Source organism: Elephantulus edwardii, unplaced genomic scaffold, assembly GCF_000299155.1.
Source record: "Elephantulus edwardii isolate Elephantulus edwardi_28Jun2011 unplaced genomic scaffold, EleEdw1.0 scaffold00006, whole genome shotgun sequence".
Taxonomy (NCBI): Eukaryota; Metazoa; Chordata; class Mammalia; order Macroscelidea; family Macroscelididae; genus Elephantulus; species Elephantulus edwardii.
In genome coordinates, this window is record NW_006399756.1 from 6515434 (window position 1) to 6524789 (window position 9356).

At 47.4% G+C, this 9356-nt stretch overlaps 1 pseudogene; it reads left to right on the forward strand.

The window, feature by feature from the left end:
- The first annotated feature begins 7391 nt into the window (after positions 1-7391).
- The window catches only part of LOC102847504, an 87698-nt pseudogene continuing 85733 nt past the window's right edge, over positions 7392-9356 (forward strand).

A 9356-nucleotide genomic window follows, 5' to 3' on the forward strand; every position in this document is an offset into this window, starting at 1 on the left:
CAAGACAAGTGCCACTCAGTGGAGGCTGGAAGAAGGGACAAGTTGTTCCTACATGACAAAGCCACACTGCAGTGCTCTGCTATTCTGTCCCTGCCCCTCTGAATAAGAGTACAATGATGAGTCTACTTTCATGGCCATACAACAAACATTTCTTGTCTCAATCAGATCAAATTTGTAGACAACAGGATCAAATGTGGCATTTTCTTTCATCATTGATGTCAAAATATTTTTTTCTTTAATTAAAATGAAACAGAGGTGCTTTGGTGGCCTAGTAGTAAGGAGTTGTGTTTCCAAACCAGAAGATCACAGTACATATCCACCAGCTGTTCCGCAGGAGAAAGACGGGCGGCTTCTTCTGTGCAATTTACTGCCTCTGAAAACACAACAACAAAATGAAATTTGATCTGTCCAGCAATAGCCCATCCTTTCCCCCAAAGATCTGACCATGATGCTTGAAGCAGGACCAGACTCTGACAGTAACAACTCTGTCTTCCTCTGCAACATTCTGCTTATTTCATTGTTAGGAGAAAATAATCCTGGGGGAAAGACATCGTGCTGGGGAAAGTAGAGGGTCAGTGAAAGAGAGGAAGACTCTCAACGGGACGACCAGACGCAGTGACTGCCGTGTGGTGGAGGCTGTGAGGACAGTGGAGGATAGGACAAGGTTTCGTTCATGGACCTCGACGACAAGCCGTCGACTCTACATCCCTAGCCAACAACTGACCCCCCTTGACTTGATCGCTGTCCTCATCAAACCCGTGGACTGGGGATTATTATGCCCACTTTTCAGATAGGAAAGCTAAGGCTCTTGGTGGTTGAATGAATGCCTGAACCTTGTTCTGAAAGGATTAGATATCAAGTCTTAGCTTCCTGTGCACATTTGCTTTCCAATAGCAAAAAGCTGGGAAATGCTAGCTTCCTGCAACAAGCTGACCCTGATTCCTGGTGACTCCATGGACAAAACAACGCAGCAATGCCCTTCGCCATGATCAGCTGGGGACCGGGCTGTCTGTCTTCTGTTCAGGTTTCACTGAATGAGCTTTAGAAGATCCCCAGGTCTGTCTTCAACTAGAAACACCCTTGGAACCTGTCTACCAGGGGTGGCCCTGTTGGTATTTGAAATATCAGTGGTATTGCTTCCAGCACCACAGCAACACAAGAGCCATCACAATATACAGACTAACAAAAAGATGGTTGTGCTAGGGAACTTTCTTGATGCCAAGGCCTGTCCTGAGAACTGAGTGGGCAAAAAAAGCCTGTTATGTGTGAACTTGACTGGGCCAAGAGTTTCAGTATTATGTAATTGCTCCATTTTTTAATCTAATTTTATTGTCTTATTAGGTGCTGTCGAGTCGAGTACGAATCATAGCAACACTATGAACAAAAGATCTGAACCCTGTTCTGTTCTGTGCCATCCTCACACTTCCTGACACACAGGAGCCCATTGCGGCGCTCACCGTCTCAATCCACCTGGTCAAGGATCTTCCTCTCCCTCCCGACCTTCCACCTTTCCTAGCATCATATTCTTCTGCAAGGAATAGCCCCTCCTAGCAACATGCTCAAAGTATGTGAGGTGAAGCCTCACCATCCTTGCCTCCAAAGAGCTCTGTAGCTGCACCATCTCCAAGACATATTTGTTTGTTCTTTTGGCTGTCCATGAAATGTTCAGTGCTCTTCTCCAACACCACAGCTCAAAGGCAACAATTCTTCTGTCATCCCTATGCACTGTCCAGCTCTCAGATGCATAGCAAGTGATCAGAAAGACTATGGCCTGAATCAGATGCACATTAATCCTCAAAATGGCATCATTAGTCCTCAATAATTTGGAGAGGTCCCTAAGTGCAGATTTTCCCAGTGCAGTATATCTTTTTATTTCCTGACTCACCTCTAAGAGGTTAGTGACACAGGACTAAAGACACTTTTATTAATGAGGCAGAATGAAATATACAGGATGAAGCTGTAACTTTGTCCAACTTATTTCACTGTAAAAGGGATTAAAGATTCCCTTTGAGAACAGGAACGAGGCAAGGATGCCCACTATCACCAATCCTGTTCAATATTGTATTAGAAGTCTTAGCAATGGCAATAAGAGAAGGAACAGCAATCTCAGAGGTGTGAGGGTTTGAATCCACTAAATGCGCTGCTTGAGAAAGAGGAGCTATCTCCTCCTGTATCAGTCAAATCCGATTTGATGGTACACACACAAGAGATAAAAAAGAAAAAAAATGAGAAGAGAAGAAAATAAGAGGTATCCAAATTGGCAAAGAGGAGGTAAAATTATCTCTATATGCAGATGATATGATAGTATACTTAGAAAGCCCTAAAGTTTTCAGCAAGAAAACTACTGGACATAGTTGACCAATTTGGCAAAGTGGCAGGATACAAGATCAACATACAAAAATCAATTGGATTTCTCTACAGTGACAGACGATACAGAACTGGAGCTAAGAAAAACAATACCCTTCACAATAGCTAATCACAAGATTAAATACTTGGGAGTAAATCTAACCAGAAGCACAAAGGATCTATTCAAAGAAAATTACAAAACATTAAGAAACAAAAAGAGACCTGGAGAAGAATATAACTTGCTCATGGATAGGAAGACTCAGTATATGAAAATGACAATACTACCAAAGGAAACTTACACGTTCAGTGCAATCCCAATATAAATACCAATTCCATTCTTCAACAAGATGGAAAAGGCAATCTCCAATTTCATTTGGAATGGAAAGAGGCCCTGAATAAGCAAAACACTCCTTAAAAAGAGAAACAAGGTAGGAGACAGACACCTCACTCCCTGATTTCAAATCCTGCTGCACTGCCGTAGTGGTCAAGACAATGTGGTACTGGTACAATGACAGACACATAGATCAATGGAATAGAATTGAGAACCTAGAAATAAGCCCGTCTATTTATGGTCAACTGATTTTTTACAAAGAGATGAAATTACTTAAGTGGGGAAACAACAGCGTTTTTAACAAATGATGTTGGCAAAATTGGAAAACTATCTGCAGAAAACTCAAGCAAGATCCACACCTCACTGCATACACAAAAACCAACTCAAAGTGGATCCCTTGACCTAGGACTAAAAACCAAGGACTATAAACTTCATTAGAGAAAAGCAAGCATCCTGAAAAACCTACAACCAAGAGAAGATAAAATAGCTGAATGGGACCTTCTAAGAATCAAATCCCTATGAACATCCAAAAATTTCCAACAGGGTAAAAAGGAAAGCCATAGACTGGGAAAAAGTATTTGGTAATGACATGTCAGATTAGGGATTTATATCTAGAATTTATAAAATACTGGAGCACAAAAAGAAGATAAAGGTAAACAACACAATTGAAAAATGGGCACAGGATATGAACAGACACTTCACCAAAGAAGACATTCAGATAGCAAACAAACCTATGAAGAAATGTTCACAATTCCTAGCTCTAAGAGAGATGCAAATCAAAATAGCTATGAGATATTATCTCAGCCCAGTAAGAATAGCAAAATTTAACAGAACAGCAAACAATAAATGCTGGTGAGGTTGCGGAGAACTGGAACCCTTCTTCACTGTTGGTGGGTGTGTAAAATGATGCAACCATTATGGAAGGCAGTATGGTGCTTTCTCAAAAAGTTGCAAATAGAAATACCATTTGACCCAGCAATTCCACTACTGGGAATATACCTTAAAGAAACCAGAACTGCCACCCAAGCAGATATATGCACACCCATGTTTATTGTGGCTTTGTTCACAATAGCAAGGAGTTGGAAACAACCTAAGTGCCCATCAACAAACGAATGGATAGAGAAGCTGTGGTATATTCACACAGTGGAATACTACGCTGCATTGAAAAACAAGGAACTCAAAATATTATACAAAATGGGTGACCCTAGAGGACATTATGCTGAGTGAAATATCTCAGTCACAAAAGGACAAATACTGCAGTGAAACTGTTGTAAAGCAGGTCTCACATCGGAGTTGGGGGAAACTAAGAGGGGATAAATAATGTTTACTGCATAGAAACAGATGAGGGAGAGAACTGTTTAGGAGGAATATATGATTAGGTATTATTGTCAAGACAAAGAGTCCAGAATGAAAGCTGCATAGTGGAGTGGACTGTAGGGGAATTGTATAGCAATGAAAGAATTTTTATTTATTTATTCTTTTACTTTTCAAAGAGAAAAGCTAACTGAGGGGGAGGTGTGGGCAGGGAATAAAGTGTGCAACAACGAATGGATGGAAAGCCAAAGTCTCTGTAAACTTTCATTAAAATAAAAAAAATAATAATTTCTGAAGGGAAAAAAAAAGAGATTAAAGAGTAAGCAGAGGTCAGAGGACCTCAGTGACTCCAAGAAGGAAGAGCACACCGTTTGGCCCCTGGACTCAGTGCTGAAAACCTCCTAGACCCAGAAGACGATTAATACCAAGACACACAGAGGTCTTCAAGGGGTGCTTACGGAGGCTGAGAGGAGGCAAGGACTTTACCCTAGAGCCAAAAGAAGGGATCTTTCCCCTAGAGGCTGACACTGAATTTGGACTTCTGCCTTCCTGAACTGTAAGAGAAGAAATGTCTGTTAATTATTCACTTATGTGCTAGATGAGTGAGACAGTGCACTGTGGACGACTGAGACAGTGCACTGTGGTGTCTGTTACACTGTGGTATCTGTCACAGCAGCACTGGATGACAGACACTGCACTGTGGTGTCTGTTACACTGTGGTGTCTGTCACAGCAGCACTGAATGACAGACACTGCACTGTGGTGTCTCTCTTACAGTAGCACTGGATGACTGAGACACTGCACTGTGGAGTCTTACACTGTGGTGTCTGTCATAGCAGCACTGGATGACTGAGACAGTGCTCTGTGCTGTCTCTGTTATAGTAGTATTGCATGATTGAGAGAGTGCACTGTGGCGTCTGTCACAGCAGCACTAAACGGCTGAGACAGATGCCCTGACGTGGAGGGAGCCTGGTCCTTCTAAGACAGGAAGAGGCCAGGATAAGGAGCCATGATCTCAGGGAAGGAAGAGAAGAATCCAGGTTGTCTTTACATCAAAGGACGTTCAGACTTGCATAACTCACGTCCATCTTCTAAATTCATAAATACAGTCATGAATTTTCCCCTCTTAAAGAAAACCAAGAGGCAGATTATGAAGCCTTCACCCACTGTCAAGAGTCAGAACGCCAGGACTGACTAGAAAAAGCAGCGTCCAGCGTTAACTGCCCAGGCCAGGAGGTGGGCATGCGGGCGAGGGTCAGCTTCGCAGAGACCAGGACATGAATGGAGCACACCTTTGGTGAGAAAGGATGGGGAGTGGCGGGAGGTAGAAGGGAAACACGGTCTCCCCAAGACCACTCGGAATGACCCTGAAGGACAAAGCACATGCAGTCTGCATGTCATCGGGCTCATCTGTCTTCAGCAGAGCAGCTGATGGATTCGAACCACTGGGGTTTCGGTGAGCAGTCCAGAGCTCTACCGCTGCGCCACTTAGAGCTCCCTCCAGAGGTCCGAGAACCCGGGAAGGGGCTCTCCTTGGGGGGCCAGCACCGGCCTCCTGCTGCTGTGACAACAGAACTGCATGCTGTGGCAGAGAACACGCATGTTTGTCGCTGCTTCCTTTGTGCCCACATGACCTCAGATGCCCACCAGTGAAGAGTTGCCATGGCAACCACAGCTCACCCTCTGGACCTGAGACAAGATGGCCCCAGGCGTCTAACTGCCAGCTGGGTGGGTGAGCTGAGGAAAAGCGGGCACTGAGAAACAACAGCAGGAGACACACAGCCCCAGGTCTCGGCGTCCTTCCTGGGCACCCCTGGGTGTGGCACTGAAGCCAGGGCGGGGGCAGCGAGGGACAGGCCTCAGGCCTTCAGGATCCCCCATTTGGAAGGAGGCACAGCGGGAAGTGTGTGTCACCCACCAGCGGGCAGTGACGAGAGGCCTGGACAGATGAGGGGCCGGGCTGGGAGTCAGAGCAGAGGAAGGCTGGTGTGAAGAGAGCAGGGAGGTCTTCCTGGGAGACTCAGACCTTCAGGACGAGGTCCCATGTGTCACTGTCTAGCAGGAGTGCTAGTCTTCAGGAAGGGGACAGACACTGGTGTGGATGAGGAAAGCGGGAGGATGCTTTTCTTCACAGCCTTTGTGCGAGGGCAGGTGAAGGGCACTTCTGTGAAGGACACAGTCTGGAGAGGCACGTGGGTGACAGTCGGGCCATGCGGTGCTATGGGTGGGAGCCCTGGTGGGCTGGTCTATAAGGAGCTGTGTTGCAAACCTTAGGGCCATGCCTCTCAGGGGTTCTAATCCACTAGCAGCATTTAGTAAGAAAGATGGACAATCTCCTCCCATGCAGTTTATAGCTTCAGAATTCCACTGGACCTTACTCAAAAAATTGAAAGTAGAAATACCATTTGACTCAGCAATTCTACAACTGGGAATAAATGCTAAAGAAACCAGAACCATGACTCAAACAAATGGAGGTAAACCCATGTTTATTGCTGTGTTATTCACAATAGCAAAGAGAGGGAAGTGGCCCAACTGTCCATCAACAAACAAATGGATAGAAAAACTATGGTACAGTCATACAATGGAATATTATGCAGCATTGAAAAACAATGACCTTGTAAAACATTAGACAAGAGACAGCCTGGAGGACATTATGTTGAAGGCTATTTCTCCATCACAAAGGACAAATACTGCATTAACACTACTGCTATAAAATAGGGTAGCTGGAGGGGATGAATGGGGAAGAGCGAATAACTAATGAACACTGCAATAGAACAGATGAGGAAGAAACTGTCAGAAAGGAATATACAACTAGGCGTTGTACGTGTGACAATAAACTGGAATAAGGGGTACATTACAGAGAAGGCTGAGTGAGGGGGAGGAGAAGGGGGAAGAGAAAGTGTAACAATGAAAAAAAATTAAAAGAAGGAAAAAAAAGAAGTCCTACAGAGTCAGCTCTGAGTCAGTTCTGACTCAGCCACAGTATGTTTGAGTTTGGTGCTCAAAAGATAAGTTACAGAGGGGCACGCTGGCCTCCGCCCTCCCCTCCTCCTGGCTGTGAGACCACCAGCCGTCCACACCCCAAACCATCAGGAACCAGTGCTCATAGTGACTCACTCTCGGAGGCTCTAACACAATCTGTGCCAGAGGCTGCCACTGCCGGGGGGTGGGGGGGACGCTACCACTGGGCCAGAGGCTGCCACTGCCGGGGGGTGGGGGGGACGCTACCACTGGGCCAGAGGCTGCCACCAGGCCAAAGGCTGCTGCCCGACTAGAGGCTGCCACCATTGGGGGGCTGCCACCAAGCACCAGAGGCTGCCACCGTCGAAGGGGGCTGCCACCACCAGAGGCTGTCACTGGCGGCTGAGCAGCCGTGAGCCAGAGACCACGTTGAGCGTGACATGGGCCACCATCAGAACAATCGTGGAGGTGGCGGCCAGGTACCACCAGCTGGCATCTCATCATCATAGCCCCACGTGTGCCAGCGTGGCACATGCCCCATGGGACTGTCCACAGCTGTCGTCTGAGTGCCTCTGAACGGACTAGAACTGAACACACATCACACCACAGCAAGGATCCAGGGACCAAGGTGGAGACAGCCAGGTCTGTGCTGAGCTGAGCCCACCTGGGGCCCTGGCCCTGCCCTTCTGCGGACCTAGTCCCATCTAGGTGAGGGCCTGGTGCCATTCACCTGGAGGCACCTGGTACTGTCCACATGGGTTCCTGGTCTAGTCCACCTTGGGGCCTGGTCCTGTCCAGCTGTACTTCAGACAGGTTCCAAGTTGGGGGGTCATAGAAGGTGGCATTCATCCTTTTAACTCCAGTTTTTGGGGCCCAGTTTGGGTCTTCTGTACTTTGGCTGCAAAGGAAAAGAAGGCCATAGTCTGATGGGGAGGGTCACCAGCATAGGAGCCCCTTCAGTGGGAAGGACCACAAAATAGGACACTATGGGCAGAGGCCCTGCCCGCCCCTCCCATCACTCCTGAAGCCACCCCCCTGCCCCGTCTGTCCCACCTGCATGGCTAACTCACCAAGGACTCTCGCCCCTGAGCTGCGCCTGCTTTGCCCCAAACACACTTACTGAAGAAGGCATCTCGTCTTGTTTATTCATTAGCTGAAATTTCCAAGAGCTTTAATGATGAAGAGAGCTACTTAGGAGCTGAGGTTATTTCTGCTGTTGTTTGTACAAAGCCACAGAAAGCTGCCCTGCCCCTCAGAGGGCGACGTGCTTTAAACAAAGAGCAATGGCCCCAGCGGTGGAGAGGGAAGTTCTCAGCACAAGAGCAAGGCAGAATCTAACACCAGCAGACAGAGCGGACATGCCAGCTCTCCAGGTGCTGTGGTTGAAAGTGGGTGGGAGCATCGCAGCGTCTCACAAGGTGGAGCTGAGCAGTTAGCCCTGAACCCCAAGGCATGAGAAGAATTGGTAACCCCTTTTACTCTGGTGAGGCAGCTCTCTCTGGCTTTGGGAGGAACCTCACCTCCCCTGGGGTGCTTCTGCCCACAGCTTCACCTGGATTGTTCCCATTTGGGGGCATAAGAAAGTGGAAACTCAGAGGATGAGACGGAGTCCAGCTCACTGGAAGGTCAACAGTTTAAACCCACCATCCATTCCTCCCATAAAGATGGACAGACTCAGAACCCCAGGCCAAGGTCAGCATGGCTCAGAATCAACTCTAATGAAGCAGGTTAGGTCTTACTTCTCAGACAGCAAGAGCTCAGGAATGGTACAATGAATACACTTGATCAATAATGACAAGGTTAGAGGTTCAAGTCCACCACTCGCACCTCAGAAGAAAGGTCTGTCAGTCTGCTTCCACACCTCAGATTACAAGCCCCAGGAGCACAGCTCTGCTCTGAGGCACAAAGGGCCATCACGAATTGAAGTTGTTGACTCCATGACAGCTGATGCTGGGTCGAGAAGTCAGCAAAGCCTCCCCATCCCAAACACAAAGGCAAAAGCAAAACCCGACGCAGCAGAAGGGTGTGAAGACACGTCATTGTGACTGGAGGCAGAGAGCCAGAGCTGCCCTTTCCTGGTCTGACCCTTGAAATCCCCCACAGAAAGTCCTCTGTGAAGATGGCATTACTCTGCAGGTTGTGGGTGTGAGGTGCCATCCAGTTAACTACGACTCAGTGAGCCTGTGAACACCACCTCTGACCCTTGTCCCATCCTGTGCCGTCCTCGTGATCTCTGTCACACCCACTGTGGCTGTCACCGTGTCACTGTCTCAAAGCCTCACTATCTTTGGCTCACTCTCTGTCCCAGCATAACGTCTCTCCCCGAGATCTGGTTCCTAACGTCTCTCCCCGAGATCTGGTTCCTAACGTCTCTCCCCGAGATCTGGTTCCTAACGTCTCTCCCC